Source organism: Chelonoidis abingdonii, chromosome 4, assembly GCF_003597395.2.
Source record: "Chelonoidis abingdonii isolate Lonesome George chromosome 4, CheloAbing_2.0, whole genome shotgun sequence".
Lineage (NCBI taxonomy): Eukaryota > Metazoa > Chordata > Testudines > Testudinidae > Chelonoidis > Chelonoidis abingdonii.
The window spans coordinates 83,095,358-83,123,074 of NC_133772.1; the positions used below are offsets into that span (position 1 = coordinate 83,095,358).

The 27,717-nt window shown below is 42.5% G+C and overlaps 1 protein-coding gene and 1 pseudogene across 17 annotated transcripts in view; both read left to right on the forward strand.

The window, feature by feature from the left end:
* RAD51B (RAD51 paralog B) overlaps positions 1 to 27,717 on the forward strand; it is a 689,205-nt gene that overhangs the window by 452,042 nt on the left and 209,446 nt on the right. The gene's annotated exons all lie outside the window — the stretch shown is intronic.
* Positions 25,645 to 27,555, forward strand: LOC142046688 (E3 SUMO-protein ligase KIAA1586-like; annotated as a pseudogene).

Consider the following 27,717-nt stretch of genomic DNA (forward strand, 5'->3'; position numbering starts at 1 on the left):
GTCATTTGTACAGAAACACATTTCTGAATACAGCTGCTCTTTAAGTTCTTCCTAGTTCTGCTTTACATTCTGTGCTACAGGGAGTTCTGGTCCCCCTAGACATGTTGTACAAGGTAGAAAGAAGCCAGTTGTGTCCTGGATCATTTTAAATGTGACTTGCTTGTGGGGTGGGAGGACTGGGTTTAGTGCTGCTTTATGATGTACAGAGCAGGCTAAACATTCTGCTGTTTTCACCTGAGAGAAAATCAGGATATCAAGTCTGGTCTTCCCTGACATTCCTGGAGGACTCATGGAAATGTGTAGAAGGTGTTTCCTTAGTCCTTAATTGAATCTTTAATGAAGATCTTTTCTCCTGCATGCTTTAGTTGAATAGATGTTTAACAAAAACAAAACATTTGAACCAGTTTGAATTGTTAATTATAATTATTAATAATTATTATCATCAGCGTGCCAATAAGTCCCAGCCATGGATAATCACTCCCCATCTCAGTTAATTATGTGTCACCTCCTTGGTACTTATGATGTCATATTCTATTATTCCTCCAGCCATCCCCGACAGGAACTGAATGTATGTGTAAAAAAACAAAAAACATAAAAAACATCCATGAAGGGAGAGGGTCCCAGAGCCCAGGCTTCAACCCAAGCCTGAATGTCTACACTGCAACTTTATAGCCCCACGGCTCAGGCCCAGCTGATTCTGGCTGGCGGTGGGTGTGTTTTTGCAGTTTAGACATATCCAAAGAGTACGGCCTGACTTTCTGATTCCACATGGAACTTGCAGTTAGGAAAAATCATGTTTCTTGTGAACTGAACAGATTTGTTATCAATATTAGTGAGACAAAAATGCAATTTGTAGAGACGCTTTTCAGATTAGGACCACACTTCAAGTATTGGTTTCCACTATCATCCTGGGGCCATACAAATCTCATGCTAAATGTGGGGCCACAGTATTCCTACAAGAGTTCCAGATTAAATCTCTGATTTCTGCTATCGGTTAGTGATATTGACAAGCATTGCTGTTCTGTTAAATCAGTTTATCTGAGCTTTAACCATGAAAGTAAGTAGTGTTATGGCAAAGGGTTGAAAGTAACAGATATGATAGGGTTAGTTTGAAGAAATAGCTGTTAATCCTCTTCATCACAAGTATCACACTTTTTTTTTTTGCAGTTTGGAATTAGAAAGTTTTGTGAAAAAACAAGAAGTCTGGTGGCACTCCTTGTATTTGTTGTTTTTTTGTTGTTTTTGTGGATACAGACTAACACAGCTACCCTCTGATACTTGATGCCATGCAAAGTTTTGTGAAATGCCCTTAGTGCATACTGAAAGCTGTAGTCCAGTAAAAAGCAGCCCCATCACTGGGCAGACCTCCAGATAGATTACCATGGCATACCACATAATCTCCCAAAAAAGATGGAGAGCATATGGGGTTGCCAGAGTGAGACCTGGGCATCAAATAAAGGGTTTTCTACCCTGGGAAAGTGGCACGATGACCTGTGGCTGGACCCAGTTCAAAATCCCTCCTGCAAACAACAGGAGATCCTTTCTGGCATAGGAGAAAAAGCCTGTTTTGGGGAAAAGGCCTGGTTATTTTATTTTACAGCACCAGCCCATTTTATAAAGACTCTCAGATCCTCAGTTCACCTATTGAAAACAAGAAGTTTACAATACAAAGTAAGCAAACTAAAGTGCATAGCATTATAGCCGTGCCTTAAGAAGTGAAAAGTAATTTTCTTTTGGCAGCCAACTTCCTAGGATACTGTCCTCTGTATAAGTGCTTTTTGAAAATTAGTGACATCTGTCCTGCATCAGTCCCTTGAGTTCACTCAGACAAGGGAAAAATCAGCACCTGAAAGGCAGAGGACTATATGGCCAGATTCTGTCAACTCAGGAAGAGAGTGGTGTCCTTCCTAGTATGAAGCTAGTATACGTGAGAGAGGATCCATAACTAGGACGAAGAGATTTCCTAAAGCATAATATGTGAGAGGATACCACAGCATATCAGGTTGCTAGATGCTCATTCTCAGTTGAGGAATATTCATTTTCTTGGAGAAGACTCAGATATTATGTAGGTATTCATAATCCTGAATGTTCTGGGACAGGGTAACTCCAAGGCATCCGATTGGAGAATGAATATTTGAGTGAAGTCAGGGAAATGAAGTGCAGAATTCTGGCACAGGATCTCTTTTATTGTGGAAAAGACAGTGCTGTGTTGCATGGTTCACTGGGCAGCTTGGAGCCCACTGTGGCTGGTGAGTTCTACTCAAAGAGAAGCGAGGGTGACAAAGTAATGACACACATGTAACAGTTTGCCTGTCTTGAAATGGACCATGCTTGCTTTTTGTGTGGAGCTTTCTTTAGTGCATTTATCCAGGAGGAGTTGGGGTTGTGTGAAGAACAACTTCCTTTTGTCCATTTTAAACCTGCTGCCTATTAATTTCATTTGGTGCCCCCTAGTTCTTGTGTTATGAGGAGTAAATAACACTTCCTTATTTACTTTCTCCACACCAGTCATGATTTTATAGACCTCTGTTCTATCCCCCCTTAGTCATTTTTTTCTAAGCTGAAAAGTCCCAGTCTTATTAATCTCTCTTCATATGGAAGCTGTTCCATACCCCTGATCATTTTTGTTGCCCTTTCCTGTATCCTTTCCAATTCCAATATATCATTTTTGAGATGGGGTGACCACATCTGCATGCAGTATTCAAGATGTGGATGTACCATGAGTTTATATAGCAGCAATATGATAATTTCTGTCTTATTATCTATGCCTTTCTTAATGATTCCCAACATTGTTAGCTTTTTTGACTGCCGCTGCACATTGAGGGGTTGCTTTCAGAGAACTATCAACAGTGACTCCAAGATCTCTTTCTTGAGTGGTAACAAATAATTTAGATCCCACCATTTTGTATATATAGTTGGGATTATGTTTTCCAATGAGCATTACTTTCTATTTATCAACATTGAATTTCATCTGCTATTTTGTTGCCCAGTCACCCAGTTTTATGCGGTCCCTTTGTAACTCTTTCCAGTCTGTTTTGGACTTAACTATCTTGAGTAGTTTTGTATCATCAGCAAATTTTGCCTCCCAGCTGTTTACCCCTTTTTCCAGATCATTTATGAATATGTTCAATAGTATTGGTCCCAGTACAGACCTTTGAATGACACCACTATTTACGTCTCTCAGTTCTGAAAACTGACCATTTATTCCTACCCTTTGGTTGCTATCATAACCAGTTACTGATCCATGAGAGGACCTTCCCTCGTATTTTATGACAGCTTATTTTGCTTAAGAACCTTTCGTGAGTGACCTTGTCAAAGGCTTTCTGAAAATCTAAGCACACTGTATCCACTGGATCACCCTTGTCCACATACTTGTTGACTCTCAAAGAATTCTAGTAGATTGGTGAGGCATGATTTCCCCAACAAATCGTGTTCATCTATCTGTCTGATAATTCTGTCCTCTACTATAGTTTCAACCAATTTGCCTAGTACTGAAGTTAGGCTTACTGGCCTGTAATTGCTGTGATCACCTCTGGAGATTTTTTTTAAAAATTGGCATCACATTAGCTATCCTTCAGTCATCTGGTTGAGAAGCTGATTTAAATTATAAGTTACATACTACAGGTAGTAGTTCTGCAATTTCATATTTGGATTTCTTCAGGACAGAAGCAATATTCCTGAGGTGGAATCTCCAGTCTGTACCAAAATTAATCATGCCATCCAAGAACACAGCCACGTACTGCTAGTACTAATTGAGGACTTGGTCCCTAAGCTTCTGTGAAGTGTGGTGATGAAATGAAAGAGCTCTGAGGAGGGTGGCAAAGGAAGTTCTCTTTGGACTCCTTTGTGAGGGGAATTTGCCAACATCCTTTTGCTAAGTATAGCGATTTATTTGTTTTTCTCTAATCAGTCAAATAGGTTATTGACCTGGGACTGGGGTAGGCATCAAACAGTGAAACTCTATTCATTCTCCTGAAGTCTACACAGAATCATATGGACCCATTAGGTTTGGGCCAAAAACAATGGGGTTCACGTGGGACTACCCAGACACCCTTAGCTTTTTTATTGCCTTTACTTCCTGCATTGAGTCAATAGGCTCAGAGACTTATGGTCTCAAGTCCACTGAACTCTCTTCAGGCGCTAGCACACTCATGGTTTTAAAAGCTTGACATGCTATTTTATCGTTATTAAATAGAGTCCTGGACTAGATGATCCACTGGTCTAATCTGTGTGGCAACTATTATGGTCTTGTGTTACTTTATACCACACAAGAGGGTTATGAGGCTCATTGTATTTCATTAATGCCGTAAAACTCTTTGAGATCCTCAGATGGAAGGTGCTTAAAGAAGTTCAAAGTGTTATTTTATGATGATAGTAAACCTTTTCCTGTGGTGCTCCTTGCAAAGAGGCTGTGTTTTGGATTGAGGTAGGGGTTAGGACTTTCAGAGCCAGACCAGGTGACATATTAGATGGCAGTTTTCCTGATTCAGGTAAAGTGTTCCAATTCCACAAATCCATTGTGACTCATAAAAACAAGCACAAGACTTCCCTTAGTCAAACTGATACCAGACATAACTTTCAGGGTGTCCTTGGTTACAGACCAGCTGTTCTTGTGCTGTTTGCTTAGTACTGTATGAATAGCATTCCAATCTTGTGACTATCAGACAACCATGATCTTTGGTGGAGGGATGGAGATATATAATGAAAAAATGACTTTCAAAAAGTTTTGAGGGCGAGTCTTCCAAAATATATATATGTTTTTCTACATGCAGTGTGGTTGTCGCCACGTCAGTCCCAGGATATTAGAGAGACAAAGTGGGTGAGGTAATATCTTTTATTGGACCAACTTCTGGTCAGATATTACCTCACACACCTTGTCTCTTTATATGTTTTGTTATTCCACTGGCGACTAAGGAATGATCATTAAGCATGCCGCAGAACTTAGAGTATTGTTATTCTACAGCCACTGGAGCAAAAGTTAATTAACCCAATTCTAAGGAATTTGCTGATGTGGTTCTGATAGCAAGTGAGGGGACTGAGATAAGTTAGTGTTAGGCTAGCTTTTTCTCAATAAGAAGGAGAGAAAGCAAATAAACCACATTGTATTTGCACAGAGGAGAGGAAATAAGCACTAATCACAGGGGTGCAATGTGTGGTTAATACTTTTTTAAAATCTGCATTAGTAAACTGGAGTATAAAGTATATTCCATATTTTCAAATGGTGTCAAATTTAGGCAGGTGTGCAAACAGACTGGAGGATTATTGCCCCAAATTACAGAGGATTCTGGATATTTTAGAGAGATGGACATATTTATTGCAAGTTATGGAGTGGTGAGATTTAATCTAAAGAAATTGGGTATATTGAATTTATGTGGGTGAGGATCATGACCAGCACAAATACAGTTTAAACAACATTGTTGTGTGTTCTAGTGGCTCCCCTATAAACTGGATCCCCAAATGCTTTACGGAGTTGCTATAACTAACAGTTACAAAGTTAAATGATAAAAGCAAATGAAGACATAGACAGGGAGAAAAGATATTCATGGATGAGTCTTGAAATTAGTTGTAGGCTATGTCTGTACAGCAAAGAAGAACCCATGGCTGGCCTATGCCAGCAGCTACACATTCACAGGGTGCGGGCTGCGGAGCTGGTTTGTTGCTGTGTAGACTTCTAGGGTTGGGCTGGAATTTGGGCTGTAGGATTCTGTGGGGTGGGAAGGTCCTAGAGCTCAGGCATGAGCACAAGCCTGGAAGTCTGCACAGCAGTGAAAACAGCCCCATGCAACCTGAGCCCTGGGAGCCCAAGTCAGTTGATCTAGGCGGGTTTTTTTTTGCTGTATAGACATACCTTTAGGACAAAGCAGAAACACATAAAGCTACTCTTGATGGCAGGATCTGCAGTTGTAAGGCAGAGAAGAAGCCAGTTGTGTTTGAGTGAGGGGAGTAGAGAGAGAGCCAAGATTTCTGAGGTGGGCATGGGCAAGCCTTGGAGAATTTCAAACACAACAGCAGATTTGAACTAGATTCTGGGCTGGATCTTGAGCCAACGAAGGTATTGGAGTATATGGGGGACATGATTGTGTCTCTTTGCATGTGTGAGGCAGGAAGTCTCATTCTGCTCATGCTGCAGTTTGGTGAGCTGGGATTTGGGGAAGCCACAGAGAAGGAAATTTCAATAGTCAAGGCAAGAGTGGATGAAGCCCAGGATGAGGATTGCAACAGAAGTGTAATTCAAAGCAATGACATGCCCAAGTGTACATGTACAGACAAAGTGTCTCATAGGGGCCTGGATCTGTGTGGGAAACCCCAGCAGACATCCACCTGAGTACCATATGTTGATCAAGGACAGCAGCATATGGCCCAGTATAGTGCTGCTTTTTGGGCAGTAATGCAGGAAAAAAATTAGAAGGTGATATTGAATAATGTGTTGACTGTTAACTCAGTGCAAAGTAGTGGCAAAAAAAAGGATATTACTGTTCCAGGTAATTGAATGGTAAATAATACCTCTCTAGGGCGGAGGGCTGGGTGTTGAAATAGAAGTGGAATTCACTTAGAAAGTTGCCTGTTATAGACATCCATCTATATTGTGCCACGCCACTATATACGATACCTACAATATAGAAAATGAGCCTTCTGAAGATTACGCCAGGTAAAAAATAAATTTCCTGCTAAGACAAAGAGAAATGACTGTTCGAATGAGTCACTTGAAGGGATGAATGTATTGCCAGAGAGTATATTTTCCAGGTGGGGATTATACTTTAATGGTTCAGTGTTATGAAAAACACAGTTTCAAAGTACGTCAGTGCACTTTAACACAGGCTTGTTCCCAGACCACAATGCAGGTTTAGGTAACCAGATTTACAGTCTCATTAACCCAGACTCTATATCACACAGTTTATGGGAGGAGGGGTTCTCTGAGAAGATTATTTTACTCAAGCTTGTAGAATTTTCACAATTACATAACTTGAAAAGAAATCTCCTTAATACAGCAAAGCAAGATAAATCATTCTTGTTTGCCAAACCCTCATGAAAGGCTGGAAATATTTTTTCTCATCACTTTCAGTCTATATCTATTTCAGAATCATGCTATTTCCCTTGCTGTCTTCATTTTCCTTGTGTTTCCAGTGGAGTTAAAATTGTAGCGTGACTGATTCTATTTAACCTTACTTCACTCTTTATTCTCAAATGCACTTTCCTGGTGTGTAATGTCTTTCTGCACCAGCATCATCAACAGTATCTTTCTAGGAACTGTATTTGTGGGGTGAAGTGCAGGTGTGGGCACTTCACACAATGTCTCTTGCAGGTTAGTGGTATCCTGTCTCTCATTACTCGTTGGATTTGTCTGCTCTCTTTTAATTTATCCTAGGTTTCCTTTTTCTCAGATACTCATCAAAATCAGTGCTCCCAGGGAGAAAAAGAACAGTGAAGTGACTTCTAATGCCCCTGAAGACGAGCTCTGTTTAAGCTCGAAAACGTGTCTCTGTCACCAATAGAAGTTGATCCAATAAAAGATATCATCTTACCTACCTTGTCTTTATCTCATCTCTCCAGCTGGCTGTTTTATTTTTCTCATTTTGCTTTTTGTGTGGCAAGATCCTTCTGTTGGTCTTGGAGTTTGAAAGAATGGCAAGTGTGGAGACACCGAGGGAGCTTTGATCAGAATTGTATGAACCCTACTAGCTTCTGTCTTTTGTGGATCCTTTCTCTAGGATAGCTGGGCTACTGCTGGGTTCTGACTCCCCTTGACTTTTTTATTTAGACTCAAGGCCTAATGATAAAGTTTTGGTAATAAAATTACACAGGATGTGACAAGTTCGAATTTTAGTGCATTTTAAACAATTAGCATTTCTTTAAAAAAAAAAAAAAAGGGTCAGATGAGCATGGGTGAAAGGTTCTCAACTGATAGCCCTGTAGACTGAAGTCTTCCATGTACCCACGGGGCAGATACAGGCAGTGGCAATGAAAGCTTAGTGAGCTGTATGAGAGCAGGATGAGGCTGCACATCTTAACACACTGTGTAATGATTATATAAATATAGTTAATATGACAATCTGGTGCATTGTTAAACTGTCTAATACTCTAAATGCAAATGATGCAATGAAGTAGAGGGAAAGGCACAGTAACAAGCTTCTAGAGGTGACACATCATCAGGCCACTTTGCTGACTTATGTGTTTGTTCATGCTTCTGCTGTTCGCAGTGAGCTATCCCTGCTAATGGACTTGTGTGGGATGTATGCACAACATAAACTCTGCCTGAGTACTGTCTACACTAAATGGGGCTGAATTTATGGACCCCTCCCATTATCGAGGAAAAATGTTTACATTATATCAGTCTTAACCATGGATCATTTAGTCAGGGGCTCAGAGACTGCATTGATGGGTACCGTATAAGAACCTAAAGAGCAAGGAAAGGACCCTTAATAGAATGGAGTAGAACAGAATGGAATCATATGTTTCACTCAATCTTTCATTTAATCAGCTTTTTAAAAATGTTAAGTGATTTTTATGCTGGTGAAGGGTGCCAGATTGAGAGCCCTGGAAACTGTTTATTCCCAGAAGAGGTAAAGCATAAGCAGCAGCTGTGCAAACTTCTCAACTCCCACTTCTACTGATGTGGGGAGTTCCAGACAAGGGGTGGGGAACAGCTCTAGGGATGTGAGGCAAATTCAGTCATTCAGTCCTGAGCCTTTCTGCTGAAACATGCCAACAAAAGGGGGCAGCTATGTTTTGGACACTCGTCTACTAGTAACTGAACTGCAACATCCAAGTTATTTTTCACAGATCAATCAGGCAGCTTTCAGCCGCTAATTCCCTTTGGTCACTGCCAACTTGGCTGGATGTGAACTGGTGGCATAATAATCATCCTAGTACTTATACAGGGCATCACATTTTAAAATGACTGTACAGTCATGAATACTTAATCCCCACAACACCCCTGCGACACAGGTCAATATTATTCCCAGGAAACTGGGTCACAGAGAACTGAAACACAACTGCTAGAACCATTTTCTAACCCCTCTCTTTAAATTTCTTCGCAGCTTTCCTCTACTTTATTACTTGAAATTTTAGCTTCTTGTCTTATCTTTCCAAGGCTCTGCACAAGTCTGCCCCTCCATTCTTATCGAACCATATTTCTTATCACACTCTTAGAATGGAGGGGGTAAAGGGCAGTGATACTCTCTTCAATCCTCATTGTCCGGCTCCAGGCTTTTTTCCATGCTGTCTCTTTATATATGGAATCCTTTTTTAAAGATGGTCTGTAAGGTCCCAGTCTTCTCACTAATATCCCTTCAGAAGATTACTTCTGCCACCAAGACTACACAAATGAGCCAACAGTGGCATTAGTATATTGTTATTGAAATTTTTATGTCACAAAAAAGAAAATCTTTACTTTTCCATGCTGTGAACTAGCCTTTGCTAAGTAACCATAATCTTATTGTCTTGCCCTTCCTCCCCTAAATCTTCCCTTCTGTTTTGTTACCTTATCCCCTTCATTGCATGATCTGTGAAATTAATTTGTAAGCTCTTAAAAGCAGGGACTGTCTTCTGATCTGTATCATGAGGCATCTACCATGTGTTTGGTCCCAGCTGAAAAGGATTGGAACACATTGCCAGGGTAGGGTGGAGAAGTTTACTTATAATACAGCAATTCTGATGATAAACAGAGGACTTCGGTCTCCAGGGCTGTCAATCCAGCACCCTTTAGAAAAACTAAATTCACAATTCATTAAAATAACATTTTAGAAAAGGAGGGGAGAGGAGGAAAGGCAGAGGGGAACCCAATTTGATTTTCAAACATTAGGCTCAGTTTTCAGTCAGAGAAATCATTTCTTGGCTTGTACACTGAGCTTGTTTGCACTGAGAGAGAATAAATATGGAGCACTGTCATGTTTTTCTAGAGAAGCACTTTTCTGACTTGAACTGTACTTCAGTGTCATGCTCCCCATGAAAACAGACTGGAATGAGTCTAGGGAAAAATTTCCCATGGATAACTGGAACACTATCACTCCTGACACCAGAAGTATAATATGAAGAATTGTTTACCCTTGGAATACCTTGACAGATTTCACTGCCTCCTGTCCCTTACCAGAACCTTTCTACCTCTCACTTGATTAAAAAAAACTGAACCTGAATAAGAGTGAATTATTTTTTAAAAGTTCTGTGAAATCAATCTGTTCTCTGACATAGGCTGATGCTGAAGTACAGATAAAGTAAAAAAAAAAAAAAAAAAAAAAAGTGATTCTGTGTAAATAACGTGACGGGACTTCACATCTATTCTTGCTCTTCACATGTGCTTAGTTTATAAGCCAGAAGACAGTTTTTCTAACTGCAGACTCAACCCAGGTCTAAAAACTTAACTGTGTGATTTTCTGCTTGATCACTAGGTTATTTGATATTTCTTCTTAGGCCAGGTCTATGTTAGAAAATGTTTGCCATTTTGTTGTATCTATATATAGAGTCCTTTTGCCAGTATAGCTTATACTGATTCACCAAGCAAAATAAGCTGTGCTGGCAAATGTGCTTTATGCTGATATAACTTTGATACATTAGGGCTTTGCCAGTACAGAAAAGTTGTAAAAAAAATCATACTTCCTAACTAACATTACTGTACCAGCAAAAGTTTCTGGGGCAGACCTGGCCTTTGGCAAGGATCTGAAATATGAAATAGATAAAAGTACGTATGGGAAATGAAAGTAGCTAATTTCAGCAGGGAGTACAAAAGTAATAACCTGTAGACTCCTTGCGTAGGTACATACACACACACATATGCTATCATCCTGGCATCAGTTTGTTTGGGTACAGAAAAGAGAATATTAGTGTTCTTGTACTGACACCAGCCCTTTTGATCTTTTGAGAGGTTACTATCTGTGCTGGTTCCTGCTGACAGTCTCCTGCTCTGTAAGGAGCCCGAGAACATGTGAAGGATTCCAGAGGTGAATTGTAAGGTTATTGGTTGTGCTACCTCAGCTACGTTACAGTAAGTGCTCGGACTTTATGCAGATCCCCTGACCTCTGTCAAGCAGGGCCGGCTCCAGGCACCAACATTCCAAGCTGGTGCTTGGGGCGGCATTCTGCAAGGGGCAGCAGTTCCTGTTGTTTTGCCCCCAAGCAGCATGCCGAATTGCACGGGGGCAGTCCGTGTGCCCTTAGGACGGCAGGCGCGTTTCCGTGGTGAGGGCAATTCGGCAGCAGCTTCTATGTTTAGCTGTCCGGGGCTTCAGCTAAACATAGAAGCTGCCGCCGAATTGCCACCACCGTGGAAACGCGCCTGCCACCCTAAGGGCACACGGACTGCCCCTGCTCTCCGCAGTGGCAATTCGGCACGCTGCTTGGGGCGGCGAAAACTATAGAGCCAGCCTTGCTGTCAAGCCTTCTATATTAACTGCACTGGCACCTAGGGTCTAGTTTCTTCCCCAGCTCTTACCACAAACATGTTTGACATCAAGAAGATCTGAGACAATGTCTACATTAGTGAGCTTACAGCGGCATAGCTGTACCGATGCAGCTGCGCAGCTGTAAGGTCGCTCGTGTAGCCGCTCTGTGCTGACGGAAGAGCTCTCCCGTCGACATAATAAAACCACCCCCACGAACAGTGGTAGCTGTGTTGGCAGGAGAGCATCTCATACCAACATAGTGTTGTCCATACCGGTGCTTCTGTTGGTATAACTTGGTGTTGCGGGGAGAGAGGGGGTATTTTATTCACACCGCCTGAGAGACATAAGTTATACCGACAAAAATGATAGTGTGACCATGGCTTTCCTATTGTCACATGGTTAATCTAGCTACCCCCAGAAGCAAACATCTCATGCAGCATTTTCCTAATGGTGTTCGAGAAAAGGAGCTCAGTTGGCACTATCTACATCCTGTGGTATTTGCAAAAACCTTTCAGATGTGTCAAAGCGAAGAGAACATTTTAACACCAGACAAGTATTGAAATACTATCTTCAGTGAACAAAATATACAGTACCTTCCATAAAAAGGGCTGGAGTCAGGCATGCCAGATTCAGGCAATGCAAACTTTCACGATGCTCTGAGCACATTAGGAGCACATCTTCTAATGCACTCAGTCATCTAGAGATTTCACTTGAATTAATGTTTTTTAAAGTGACGCTAATACGAGTGAAAGATGCTTGATTGACAGACCTAATGACTGAGGGCCAGTGTGTGTTCTTAGAATGGGTACAGAACAGGCAGTACCAAGTTCTCTTCTTAAGAACCCTACCACTATACCCAACCCTTGACCTCATGGGGCCATTTCTTGTGGTGCGAGGAGTTCATTCTTTGTATCCTGTTCCATCCTTGGTGTCTATTTAGAATTCCCATCAGTGATGTCAGTTTGTGCCTTTAGTGATGATTTTAAAAAAATGTATTTCCTTGAAACTGAATTGAGACCACTAGCTCATTTCACACAGATCTGTCACAGGGTGACTGGCCCTATAAGGGATAATGGGTCCAGCCTCACTTGACTGACTCAGGTCTCCTCCCAAAGTGGAGGCAATTATCATAGCTACATGACAGGTAGGTCATGTGGTTAAATCAGTCCACGCTTGCAGATAAAAAAGAAACCTCCAGAGTGGTAAAGAAAGGAGAGAAGGAGGCTGGCCTGCCCACCTGCCCCTCCCCCCACCCCAAGCCTAGGGCGGCAACCTACTTGAGTTCTCAGAACTGGCCCAGAAGGACTGCTGTGAGGTCCTAGGAACAAGGGTTGGACTTGAGCAAAGAAATAGGTTGATATTCTGTAGGACAGCGATGCCCAACCTTAATACACAGGAGGTCCTTATAAACCTAAGTACAACCTCTGTGGGCCAAACAGATTCTACATATTTTAATAAGATTTAACATCATATGTACTGATTTATATTTTAAGTCCAGCTTGTTTCATAAGTCTTTAGATAGGTTGTTTCTATGTACAGTACTGTCTATGTACACACTTGTGTAAACTAAAATGATATAAACGTGATGATAAAATGCTAATGAATTGGCCATTAGTATATTGTGTTGAAGCAGGCCGCAGGCCTTATGAAATGCTCTGGTGGGCTGTGCATGGCCTGCAGGCTATAGATTGGGCACTCCTGCTGTAGGAGATTTAATAACTGAGACTCCACAAAGGGGAGATATTAGTTTAAGAATTCTGGCCTGGGAGGTAAGTTCTTACAAGAGCCAAGAGGGAGCTAAGGGTAACGAACCAGCAGGGCTATGTCATGCCACATAGAGGCTCGCTGAGATGGCTCCCTCTTACAAGGCCACTAAACAGTCTTATATGATAGTAACAGCCTTTGATATCCAATCCTTCCTGACCAGGGGGTGAGAGGGAAGCGAGGGAGGAAAAGCAGCAAGCTACAGGGGGAAAGGGGGAAGAGGAATGAATGGGAGGCTGGGCCTTGGGGAAGGAAGAGGTGGGACAGAGGTGGGGACTTGGGGGGGTGAGAGGCAGGGTGGGGGAGGTTCTGGCGCTCCTGCTGGAGTGTCCAGGTTTTAAATATTACGAAGTTGGCAACTCTAATCACCACAGGCCTGGGTTGGACTTAGAACAGTGACCTGGAGCAGTGCTTTCCAAACTGTAGTCTGCAGCAGGGGTTCTCAATCTTTTTCTTTCTGAGGCCCCCTCAACATGCCATAAAAATTCCACGGCCCACCTGTGCCACAACTGTTTTGCTGCATATCCAGTAGATTAAAAGCCAGGGCCAGCATTAGGTGTAGCAAGCAGGGGAATGGCCTGAGACCCGACACAACAGGCAGCCCTGTGAAGCTAAGTTGCTCAGGCTTCAGTTTGAGCCCTGGGCAGCGGGGCTTGGGCTTGGGCTTGGACTTGGACTTGGGTTTCAGCCCTGGGCAGCAGGGCTCAGCCTTCAGCTTTCTGCCCTGTGCCCCAATAAGTCTAATGCTGGCCCAGCTCTCTGGTTTATTTTGGCAGACCCTGAAATCTGTTCAGGGTTCCCCAGAGGCCCCCCTACCACTTGTTGAGAACCACTGGTCTACAGGCTTTTGCTGGTGGCCTGTGGAGAGTTTGGTTGGTTATATGAACTGAGTCGTCATCATAATTTTCACTAACTACACTGCATTAAAAAAAAACAACCTATAAATATATTATTTTCCTGGGATTACGTTTCCATATACTAATTGCTGTAGTAGTCATTCAAGTGTTATGTGATTGTAAATGGGAAGACAATTGCCTGCGCACTCATAAACAGGCGGGAAATCCTGGGAGGTCCATGAGACAGTCTGTCTGTCAAGATGTGGTCCACACTGTCAAAATATTTGAGATTACTTGACCTAAATTTAAAAGGCCCTATCCTATAATCAGTCATCTGAGCCTTCCAGTCCACCAGCTTGCACCCGTGTTATTTCTGCCTGCACTTTTGGCTCCAATAGATTTGGCTCCTGCATACGTATTCAGAATATCATATGCTTCAGTCAACGTGGACTTCATTGTTTTCAGATGGATATGCTTCTGATGTAACACACTGGATTGCTGCAGCCATTCAGCCTCTCCTTGTTTAGGTGGTGGGAAAAAGGAGGGGAAAATGTGGCTTTCTTTGTATTTTGGCATATTATGATGACTACTAACCAGATTCTTCTCCAGTATGTCTTCAGGAGAAACATCCTATTCACTGTCCGAGGACTGACTGCCATTGGACTTGATGCAGTTTGATCTGTATTTAACTCAGTCCAGAGTGAGACTAAACATCAGGTGGACTTAGAAAATCACCTAAATTCCCTTTCAGCTGCCATTCATTTCTCATATTAGATGTGATCCAACTCCCATTAAAAGTCAATGGATGCTGGATTGTGCTCATTTTTCCTTATATTATTCTTACATTGCACTGAGACAGTGGTTATCTAAACCTTTGTTTAGATCTATTTGAAGTCACTGGAAAGACTAAAACTAGGAGACAGAGGTAAAAATTAAGAGGGAATTAAAGTGTAAGGAAGTATTTTATGAAGAGAAGTGAATAGATAGGATGGGCTTCCAATTCAACTGCATTGCAAGCATTTGATAGCTATATGGAATTTAAAACATAAATATTTTGTGTTGGAACTAACTACCTGCCTTTTGGGTACAGAGTGGGAGAGGGAAGGTTAGAAGAGAATTTTTCACTGATTGTTTCCCCTTCCCCAGGTTGCATAGCTTTGGGGGGCTTTTTGGCATGGCAGTGTTTTTTCCCTCTGAGCATAACCAGTTAAATTTTTTAAAATATACAGGATATATATATCTGATATACCTATCTGAATTTCTAAAGCACAGTCACCATAGTACAGTATCTGGGCATTGTAGACATAAATACATCTCCCAATAATTCTGTGACAGGAAGGATCCAAATGCTTCACCTCTCCCTTGATTTACCCAGTGACAAGAGAGGGTTCATTTTTGATGAATGTCCTCTGGGGCACGTATGTCATCAAAACATTCCAGACACAATGAATTTAAGGTGCTGCTTCTTGTCCTACAAGACTATGTAACTGTCTGTATCATGCATAAAATAATTACACTGAAACAAAACATGTTTTCCTTTATCTCAAATAACTAAATTATAAAGTAATTCAACAAAAATGTATTCATCAGAAGCCTCCAAAATTTAGACCAACTCTCCCTGAGCTCTTCTTGTTTATTAAAGAAATGGTTTGCCAGTGTTATTCAATCAGTGTAGAACATTCAGCAATACACATGTTTTCCATTTTTGTAAGGCCACTAAACCTGCCCTTAACACAATATTTTCTTCTGCCTTGGTAACATCCCTGTTATTAATATTTCTCACGACAGAAAAGCTGGGTACCATAAAAAGATTTGCATTTAATATTAAATTAAAGACTGCCTATCACCTTTTCCCAAAACACACAAACATGAGGGTACTTCCAAAGTGTGTGTATTACCATTTGCTTTTATCAGATCCACAAATCCAACATCTATTATCATTTTTATTCATGTCCTCATTATGCAATGTCCAGTGGGACCTGAAGTATATTCTACTGAAGCCTAAGATATGATAAAATTACTGAGTTCGAAAATGTTATTGTTAGATCTTCTCCAAGAACTTTACTTTTAGGAAAAGGATGGCGCGAGCTCAAAAACAGTTGGAAAACTGTTTTTGTTTCATGCTTAAAGCTTTTTGCAGCCAATACTGTGGGTGAAAATATTTATGTTGTGGTCTAGGGTTTGGTTGAATCCCATTTCTTCCTGGCCAGTGTCTGGGAACTTTAGTTTGTGGCTTCATATCAAGAAACCATGAGGGACATTGTTGTTTTTAGTAGTGTCTAGAGATGATGAGAGTGTGTGAGGGGGAGAGAGAGAGAGAGAGAGAGTCACTTATATGCCAAAAGAAAGCAACATGCTAACAATATGCGAGAAAGGGCAATGTGTTGACTGAGGCCAGGTCTACACTGCGACTTTAAATCGGTTTAATGGCCGATATACCGATTTAACGCTGTATCCGTTCACACGACGTCGTCATCAATATCGAGTTAAACGGCTCCTTAAATCGATTTCGGAACTCCTCCAAGACGAGAGGAGTTAGCGCTAAATTCGATAGTGAATACTCGGATTAGGGTTCATGTGGACGGAAATCAACGGGTTATTGGCCTCCGGGCGGCAGTCCCAGAGTGCAGCACTGACACGCTCTGGACAGCAATCTGAACTCAGATGCAGCGGGCAGGTAAACAGGAAAAGCCCCGGCAACTTTTGAATTACATTCCTGCTTGCCAGCGTGGAGCTCTGATCAGCACGGCTGGCGATGCACGTTTGAAATGAAGAGCTCCAGCATAGACCGTACGGGAGATACGTAGGTCTGACGCTTGTAGGGGAGACAAATCTGTTGTACCAGCTCCGTTACAGAACACGAAATGCAAAGCGTTTGAATAAAAATCCAGGATCACACAGCGCTGTGTGACAAGCGTAACGGAAGCCAAGAGACTCAATGGACGCTCATGAAGGGAGGGAGGGACTGAGGAACCAGCTATCCCACAGTCCACAGCATCCTGAAAATTTTTTGCATTCTTGGCTGAGCTCCCATTGTCTGTAGGTTCAATACACAGTGTCTGGCGTGGTTCAGGAAACAGCTCCTCAGTTTATTTCCCCCCACCCCACTTGAAAAAAAAAAGGGAAGATTACTGTGCTATGGCGTTTGCTCATGCACTCCGCGAAAAGGCGCCAAAGGGTTGTCTGCTGCCTTCACAAAGGAAGGGGTGAGGCTGTACCCACACCACCCCGGGGCAGTGTTTTCTGCCCCATCAGGCACTGTGCCTCAACACGGAATGGGACACTATGGGATAGCTGAGGAACAGCTACCGCACAGTGCACCGCTCCTGAAATCGATGGTAGCTTTGGACCATGGACGCAAACAATCGATTTCGGGATCCCACTGTGGACGCGCTAAACCGATTTTATTAGATCTGTTTTGTAATATCGGTTTAAGCTAATTCGAAATAATCGTGCAGTGTAGACGTACCCTGAATGAAGATTTGTGAGGGATTAAAAATCAAGGAATCAGAGATTGCATTGGCTCTATCTATCTATCCATTTTCTTCCAGTAGAAATAGCATGGGAGATATGTTACAAAAGGACTTACGAATGAGGTTCACCAACATGAGGAAAGAAGAAAGTCCTGACGCAGCAGCAGTGCATGTTAACTTTATCTACTGATGCATACCTATGCCCATATATAAAATGTATGTGTTTATGTGCTTGTTACGATACAGTCATTAATTACACAGTTTCAGTAATATTTCCACAGTAGTACTGCCTTATTCAGTGCACAAGTTCATTGTGATAAGGTAGTGTTTGTGAAGTCAGAACATAAGCTGGAGTGATCAGTTTGGTAAACATACAACTCTTTTCTTGTTTCTAGAACCAAACTCAAACTAAATATTTCTGAAGGCTCTGAAAAACTACATTAACTTCGTGATTTTCACTTTTCTCCGTGTCAATGGAGACCTTAGGCCTGTGCAAGCTACAGTATGCAGCCACATAGGGGCATACACTCCCAGGAGCCTCACACCACATACACACACTCCTGACCTGCCAGTCAGAGCAGATTGCCCCTTTTCATATTCCTGTTTCACTTTGGTACCAGGGACTTGGGGCAGACTGAATTCCTTAAGTGTCCTTCCCCACTTGGTAAATTTTAACGGCTTTATCTCTTGAATTCCCCCTCCATGTAGGAGGCTAACCAGACGCTATGGAGCTTCAAACATATTACAGCATAAGGGGTTGCCATAATAAGTGTTTCTGTGAGGTTTTTGGCCTCTAGAGACTTCTCTACATTGACTGGAAAGCCAGGAAAAGGTCAACATGCAATTTATGAAGTAGGGTGATAAAGGATGTTGCAAAGAGACAGGAAGTGGCCATGGAAAGGGGAATTTAATGGGAATTGGGTTGTTTATCCAGTCATAGAAGTGGATATTGGTACATGGCCTTCCTCACACATTATTTTATAAAGAGCCATGGAAACCCTAGATCTGAGCCTAGTCTGTGATTCTGGATGGGAATTTTTTCCTGTGGAGTACTCTCAAGCCCTTTTACAAACACCCTCCTCCGAGGAAGAGCTGAGAAAGAAAAACAAAGGAAATCAGCTGTTGCCACCAGCTAATTAAATCACATGTTCATAAACCTCTTAGGACACAAAAATCCAATCCTGTTATTAAAAAACTTAAATTTTATTAAAACGAAAAGAAAAAAAATACATCTGAAAACTTAGACTATTGCTAAATTTTAAAAATAACCCACTTATAAGGATTAAACATCAAAATAACTTTCTTGAGGTCCAGCTTAAAGGTTACAAGCAAAGCAAAAGCATTTGGGGTTAGCACAGAGGAATTCACAAGCCCTAAAGAAATAAACCTAATCACATCTTCCTAGACATTTCTTGATCTACTTACATATCTGGGGTTTCAAATGAGTAGTTTCTAGGTATGATCTGATGATTCTTCATACTTGGCCCAAGCTTTTTACAGCATAGTTCCACCTGTTCCCTCTCTCCCCCCGAGAACAACACAGACAGACAAAGGGGACATTTTTTCCCAAATTTTAAAAGTTCTAGCCTTCCCATTGGCTCTTTTGGTCAGGTGCCCACTTCCTTCCTTTTACTTATGCAGGGAGACTTTTTAACTCTTTACAGGTAAAGCAAGTAAAGAACAACTACTAAGAGGGATCCCATAGCTAACAGGGTGGCTGGGTGCCCATAAAAGGGAGCTATTTCCCCCCCCCCCCCATTTATCACAGCATGTTTGTTATTCATTTGAGCTTTTGCTGGTTTCTTTCCAGTGAAGTTGGGTTTGCGGAATCCAGAGATATCTAGAGGTCATTTTATAGTGACTGAAGCCAAAACCATGTCAAAATGGCAGGACGTTTTCTCATGTTAGGGCTCCCTCACTAGATGTCTAAGGTCAAATCAATACATACACACCACAAGAACTGGAACAACTTTGAGACGTTTGCTCATCCAATGCCGTTAGTTATGTGGACAAAATAGATTCAAGATGTGGTAGGTTTGGAAAATTAGATTCCTTTACATCGTTCCTTTACCGTGTCCAATGATAGCATCCTGATGATGGGAAATATATTCATGGAGCCATTTGGAGATGGTGGCGAATCCAGATGCCAAAACCTGTGCCCTCGTTTCTTCTAGGGGAGAAAGAGGTGATTGACCCAACTGGATCCGGGGAAAAATGAACACTAGAGTTGTTTCCCTTTAACCTTTTCACTGCAGCCTCTATGTGAGAATGTGGTGTGATGAGATGTACAGCCCCCAGCATATTAGCTGGCTGATAGAGGATTAACGCCCTGTCACTAAGCAATGTTGTTACTGCAGGTTTCTGTCCCCATTCCAGAGTTTGCTATGTACCCCAGATAGTGGCACAGCGGTGAATTGGTGGCAGAGCTAGGAACAGAACTCAGCAATCCTGACTCCCAGCTCCCTGTGCTCAGCAAGATTTCTTTTGCATGTTCCCCTCTAGGAGCAGGAGTCTAGGCAGCCATGTATGGCCAGACTTGAGATTTACGATGTATCTTCTCTCCAGGAGTTGGCCCCCTTGTTCATGAGGATTCTTGTTTTTCATTTCTAGCTCCTTCTTTTGTTTGTTTTTTCTATCCTTTGTGAGTATTGACTGGCTCCTCTGGGAGTAAGCCTAACCACATGTGTGTGCAGAGATCATTATTTTAGTAGAGTCATTGCCTATGATGTTGTTCATTATTATAGAAAGAGCTGGACTAGCAAAGTGCTTTTGATAACTTTTTTTTGTGCTTTTGCCTTCGTAATATTAAGTTTTGTTTCATAGATGACCAATTAGAGACTAACTGCAGTTGTGGTCTAATAGTTTGAGAACTGGACTTGATTTAATTCTTGTAGGGTGGGGTTTAGTTCAGTTCTTTATCCTCTGATGATTCCATCCCACGTTTTCCCTTTGCCCTTGTGAGTTCACTCACTTATTCAAACCTTTGTCCACCCACTGTTGCTCCTTCTATAATGTTTTCTTAAATCTGTCCTGACTTCTTCATCCCTAACACCTTTCCACATCTCTCATCTTGACTGTAATAAACTCTTCTCTTGACTCCCATATTTCATGTGGATGCCTTATCCCAGTCTGTACAAAATGCTGCTGCTAAAATCATCTTTCTTTTCCACCTTTCCGACCAAACCACTCCTCTCTTTGAATCCCTTCATTGACTCTCTCTCACCTACCACCTCATGTCATCTTGTTGTGTGTGAATGTATTTGAATAATACTATCAGTGTCCATTTAAGATTGGAAGTTCATTGGGACACAGACTGTCTTCTTCCATGTTTGGTGAGTTTTGAACATGTGATGAACACTTGATACATAATATTATTAATAAAGGAAGAAGTTCTAGTCTTGACTTTCTCATTGGCTTACTGCCTGAACAGGGACATGTTGCTTAAAGACTTTGTGCTCCAATTTCTCCACCTGCAAGAAGGCAATAATGGTATTTATTAATTGTAGTGTAGTAGTGCCTGGAAACCAAAGATCTAGGACCCCATTGCATTAGGGACTGAGGGTAGAATTTTCTAAATCATCTAAGTATTATTTTCAGAAGTGACTTTGGCATGTAAGAGTCTAGGCCCATTGACTTTCAATAAGATTTAGACTCTTAGGTATCTAAGTCACTCTGAAAAGTAGGATTTAGGTGCTTTTGAAATTTTTATCCTCTACATAAAGCAACAACGAATACAATCTAGGTGTCAGACAGGGCACAACAGCTGGGCAAAACAGAGTGGGGATATATAGAAGGATATTGGGACTGGCTGGGCAAAGAAACTAGGACTGGAAGGTGGGGAAGGAAATGAGGAGGGGCTGGGGAGCCAGTGAATGACTGGGGGGAGACTGATATCGGAAGAGGAACTGGAGGGAAAAGTCTGGTATGATTAGGAGACTAGGCCTGGGAACCAGTGTGATCGGGGGAAGGAAGGGGTAGGAGAGGGGAGATAGATCTGATGAGGAACCAGAGTGCAAAGGGAGAACTGGAATTGCTGGTTAAAACTGACTGGGACAAGGTGCCAAAGCAAGGGGACACTGAAGTGAGGGAGACTGAGACTGGACGCCATTGGGGATGGGAAATGTAGATATGGGGGTGACTGGAGGCTGGGGGAGTTAGTGAAAGACAGCTCCAGTGAAGAGACAGAGGAAGGGAATTGAAAATGGCTGGACAAAGACTCTGGGACAAGAGTTGGGGGGGTGGAGGGACATTATACAGGAAACCTTAATTCTGACATTTCCTAACTTCTGAGTGCATGACTTTGCTACCTTAATAATATTCTTTCATCTTAAGCTGTGTACATACTACAAAAAGTATTGTGGCATAGCTATGCTGGTATAACCCTGTAGTGAAGATGCATCCTACAGAGATGGAAGGGGTTTTTCTGTCAGTGTAGGAACTTCACCTCCTTGAACAACAGTAGGTAGGTCAGTGGAAGCATTCTTCCATCAGTCTAGTTCCATCTACACCAGAGGTTAGGTCAGCATAGCCACAGCATTTAGGGACGGGAATTGTTCACACCATTGAGCACTATAGCTATGTCAACCTAAGTTTTAAGTGTAGACCAGGCTATAGGGTTTTTTGCGTGTAATAGAGTATATACATTATTCTTTGAATAGTGGCCCTATGGGTGCTCTACTTCCAAGTGTGCATGTGCCTTTCAATCCCTTGATTGGAGAATTTCCATTAGCAGTGTCTGTTCAGTCCATGCATGTTCTCTGTCCCTCCTCATCCTGGACACCAAGGCTGCATAGGATTGCATAAGTGAACCTCCTCAGCTTTTTCTCAACCGCCTCAGCCTGAGATGGAGCCTTAGCATGTCTGCCTTGAGCACGTTGGATTTCTTGTATATAGTTTTCCTATAGTTGTTAGGATTAGTTAGTTGTTAGTGATAGTTATAGTTAGGTAGTTAGCTAGATATAAGTAGAAAGAGGATTATTCTGTTCCTCTCCCTTCCCTTTTGGAGCCTTAGTCTCCTGGCAGGGCATGCCTGGCTCGCCAGTCTAAAACAGTGCCAATGCTGCTGAGAGGCTACACCTGTTAGCACTGTTCCTGCTAAGCTGTGCGCGTGTGCATGTGTCATGGAGTTCTCGGGCGGTGCTCTGGAACTGCTCTCTATAAAGCCAATCAGGACTCCGGTAAAGTCTCCTTTCTGTGAGCAGACTGTCTTCAGGGCCAGAAGCTCATACAGCTTCCGCCTTCTTGGGTCTGACCTTGGAGCATTCAGCATCCTCTGCCCCTCCATGTGCGTCCCACAGCGAGTCCTCCCAGGTGGAGTCCTGGGGAAGCCAGAGGGTCCTGCATCCCCACTTCGCAGTCAGATGTGACTCTTAGCCAGGAAAACAGAGGTTTATTAGATGACAGGAACATGGTCTAAAACAGAGCTTGTAGGTACAGAGAACTGGACCCCTCAGCTAGGTCCGTTTAGGGGGGCAGCGACCTAGACACCTGTGTCTGCACTTCACTCCTCATCCTCAGCCAGCCCCAAACTGACTCCCCCTCCAGCCCCTCCTCTCTGGGCTTTGTTCCTTTCCTGGGCCAGGAGGTCTCCTGATCTCTTTGTTCTCCGACACCTTTAGCTATCTCCTTGCAGGGGGGAAAGGGCCCTAGCCATTAGTTGCCGGGAGACAGAGCGTCGGCCATTTGTGTGCACTGGTCCTTTGCTCTGCAACAATCTCACCCCCTAGAGGTTTAAGAAATGCATAAGGGAAACTGATGCACCCATAGAATAGTCAGAGGAAACATTAAGAACAGCCCCACTTGGTCACAGCATGCGCCCACAGATCCTAAACCCCACGCACAGGGCAAAACAGCACATGCACAAACATGAAATACTACATTGGAGCCAGGCCAAAATATCATTTATGGGCTACTTTTGACATTGTTTGCCCACCATCTATCTGAACAGCCAGATTCTACTAGATGGCAAGGGCGAGAAAGGGAATGGAGGGCAATGAATCGTTCGTACCCCTTCCCGCCAGCATTTTGAACGTGGAACGTTGATCATGTTGGGACAGTCGGGACCCACACATCTCCTTATAAGTCTGTTCATTTGGCTGTGTACAAACTCAAGTACTTGTGAATAAGTCAAAATGCCTGGCCGTGGTTGCTAAGGAACTGCAAAGATTGCCCAGAAATGAACAAAGGCAAGTGTTGTTTTCGTAATTGAAATCTTTCAAAGGTATTGGACTTCATAAATGTACTTGTGATGTTTTGCCATTTTCCCGTGTTTTTTTGCTATGCACAAACTTCTGGTATCCTGATCTGAATGATCTCCCATTTGCCCTTTTGTCGAGTCACGCTCTTAAGCGCATTGAAATAGTACAATGTAACCGGGCGAACTCACCCCCGTGGCGCCTCCTGCTGGTTGCTTCAGGGAATCAGCTCACATACACAGCTCAGAGCGCCCTCTGCAGGCTGGTGGTCCGCCTTCTGGCTTCTGCTACTGGCCTCGTGTCCCTCCCTGGACCCCGGTGCCCCTTCTATGTGGGGTTCTGCCCCCCCTGGCAGTAACCCCTTTCTCTTAAGGGTTTCCCCCTCCTAGGAATCACCCCCCCTCTATCCCCACTTTGCCTCAGGGTCTTGACAACTGCCCAGTCATTAGCTAGCCCCCACGCCCTGGGGCAGACTGCAGTGTTAGCCTCTCATCATTGGCAAGGGGGGTTTGGACCTGCTATCTGGCTACTTTTAAAACCAAACCCTTTCTCACTGCTAATGCCTAGCAAGGAAAAGAAAAATGATATATCTACTGGCTTCTGGATTCTTATATCCCACCACTGCTCACCATGCGATTAAGCCTCTGTCCCAAATCTGGACCTTAGCATCCAAAATTTGGAGGCTTAACATGAATCCCCACCCCCCCACCCCAATCTCACTACCAGCTTGGTGCGATCTACGCGACCACCAAACCAGGATTCAGTGCCTGGTACAAACTGAAGCCCCCCAAAATCGTCCCTGGGGGACCCCTCCCCAAGACCCAGACCCTGGTCTCTGTCTCAAACGGGCAAGTCTCCCCCTTGTCTCCTCGTTATCCTGATCCCAGCTTCCTTCCCTGGGTGAGCACTGGGTGATGCAGTATATAACTCCTGAATACAAAACAAAGAGCCAATCAACCTAATCCTAAGTGCGATGCATCAAACCTAGTAAAAGCTAACATAGAAGAGATTTCCCACCCCCCCTTTCTCTGTAGCCAACCAGAGAAAAAACCAAAAAACCTCAACCAGTTTTTGAAAAGAAACTTTATATAAAAAGAAAGAAAAATACACGAAAATATACCCCACTGCTTATAGATGTTCCAATTACAGGCTCTTGCTATAGAATTAGGATACACAGTCTGATTCAAAAAAATTATGCCAATTTAACCATCCAGCAATTACAAACCACAATGTAAATACAACTTACAATATCAACCTATTGCTTTCCTTGTACTCACATTGAGCAGAAGATTAGAAAGAAGCTTGGAGATAGAAGAAAGATGCCTCAAACAGCAGGAGAAACAAAAGCACTCAAAGAGTCCCAATCCCGCCCTGACTTTTAAAAAATCCCAGTTTTGCTGATTGGTCCTCTGCTCAGGTGTTTGGTTCCCTTTGTTCACCCTTCTCAGGTAAAAGAAACATTAACCCTTACCTATCTACTTATGACAGTCTTGACAACTGCCCAGTCATTAGCTAGCCCCCACGCCCTGGGGCAGACTGCAGTGTTAGCCTCTCATCATTGGCAAGAGGGGTTTGGACCTGCTGCCTTGGCCTACCCCTGGGTTGCACCCTGCAACCCTGGTACCTCTCAGCCTACTCCTAGGCTGCAGCCTGGGGCTTTCCAGGCAGGCGCTCCCCAGCTCCGCTGCCTTCCCCAGCCCTGCTTTACCCTGGGTACCTTGTCTGGTGCCTTATAGCAGCCAGGCCCTTCTCCCTCTGAACGCAGAGAGAGAGTTCCCGGGCTCCTGGCTTCTCTGCCCTTTTATAAGGGCCTGTGGCTCAGTTTGGGGCGTGGCCCCAGCTGCAGCCACTTCCCCAATCAGCCCAGCCTGAAAGGCTGCTTTTCTTCCCTGGGCTGTTTTTAACCCCCTCAGGGCCGGAGCAGGGATCCACCCTGCAACATACCCATATAATAAAAGTATTAATTTTAAATAAACCAGTCTAGTAAAAAATCAATCCCAAAATGTCACTGTCTAGAGGTCTAAAGCGTAAAAGAACAGCGACTTCATTTAAATCTGGCTGGCTGGATGAGACTATAGAGATAATTACACCGAAGTCACATAGTGTAATGCTTGTTAAACTTTGTGGAATAGTCACATATGAGGAGGACAACGGAGTGGTTTGTGTATATTGTCAAGATGTCAGAGCTTTGGGAGAATTTTCAACAGGAAGAATGTGGAACAATGTATGGAAGTTGGATTTCTTAAAGCGTCATCTGTCAAGTAAGTTTCATATAGATGGTGTAACAAGACTTTAGAAACAAAAACCCTTCCTTACGGAACGGATTGCTTAGCATGATTCTTGAAAGTCCAGTTGAAAAGCAGAGGAAGCAAATTAATCTTGAACGCAAGCACTCAAATCCAGAAAAAATCAAGGTAGTTATTGCCAGTGTGTTGTTGGCTATTAAAATGAACAGCTCAATGCTTTCTGTTCAGGATATTAATGACCATATGGAAAAGTATGCGCGCATACCAGCGAGCTGAAGAAGTAAAAATTATGCTTTTGAATTTCTTAGAATTATCAACTGCATTGTCCAAAATGACCTCATGCATGAAATAGCGTTGGCAATGTTTCATACTCTAGCTGTTGATGAAAGCACTGATATATCCATTAACAGATACTTGATACTCTACTTTAAATATAGATCCATAAATTCTGCAGATTATAAAACTTCATGTAGTGGATTATTACGATTGCAAGCATGTGATGCTGTTTCAATAGTGTCTGCAATCAAAGAGTTTTATAAAAAACACCAACTTGATCTAATGAAAATGGTGATGTTCACATCTGATGGTGCCTCTGTGATGTTGGGCAAAGGCAAACTCAATGGCATGGTGGCTCAGCTGAAATGTGATATTCCACATTTAATCCAGCAACATTGCATTGCACACCGGGAAGACTTGGGGATTTCCGATGCATGGAAAGAAGTCAAACCGATAAGAGACATTGAAACCTTAATGAGAACTGTCTACACGGTGTTCTGTCGGTCATCCAGGAGAAAATGCAAATTTCAGGAAATAGTGGATGCTTCTGAATGTGAGTGAGTGGCTTTCAATGAAGTGCGCTGGTTATCTAGGCACTTTGCATTTTAAGCAATTCGCAGCTATGATCCGCAGCTATGATCCTCTTCTTGGAATAGTTTGAGCAAGACAAAGATACTGATCCAGCTGCCACAAAAAGCTGAATACCATGGAATACCAAATAACTAGAAGTTTTGAATGCTGTTTTGTCCACACTGCTCCAGAAACGGGGCCTTACACCTCTTCAAACATTTCACCTTGCCCGAGGTAAACTGAACAAGATCAGAAGACAGTACTTTGGAGATTCAGTCTTATGGAGTGACAAAGTTAAGGCTCTCTTAGATATGAGCTCTCAAGAAAATAATGAAATTGATACCAGTTCCATAATAACTTTCATAAACATCTTGTGTGCACATTTGGCAGGCAGGTTTCCAGAGGATGAAGTCCAGGAGTGGTCTGCTTTTGATTGTGCAGCAATAGTTAAGTGTGACTTCAATTTTGGAATTCATCAGGTCAAATCCCAATGTTCAAAATACAAAGACTTTCTTGCGGAAGAGATTGTTATAGTCAGTCAGTACAATGACTTCAAGTTTGCAGTAGCCGAAAGAATCAAAAGCCGATTGGTTTTAAGTTTTCCGGATAAGGTGACATTTGCTCACCAGAACGAACAGTTTCAGGATCTCGCAAAGTTGATGGATATTGGAGGAACATTCCTAGCATCAAGTGCAGACTGTGAGCATGGCTTTAGCTTAATGAACACTCTAAAAAACAAACTACGGAATCGTTTACAAGTAGATCATTTAAGAGTTACCAGCTGGATGGAGGACTATAGATCTGGACAGAGTTTATATTGAATGAGTAAATGAAGAAGATCACAGGGAAAAACAATAAGGTTAGTTTAGCAGTCTTTGACATTTTGACCAATAAGGAAATTAAAATGCATTTGTAATTACATATCTTATTCTTGGCTGATAATCATTTATTGATTTTTTTTTTCAGGAAAATTGTAAATTTAA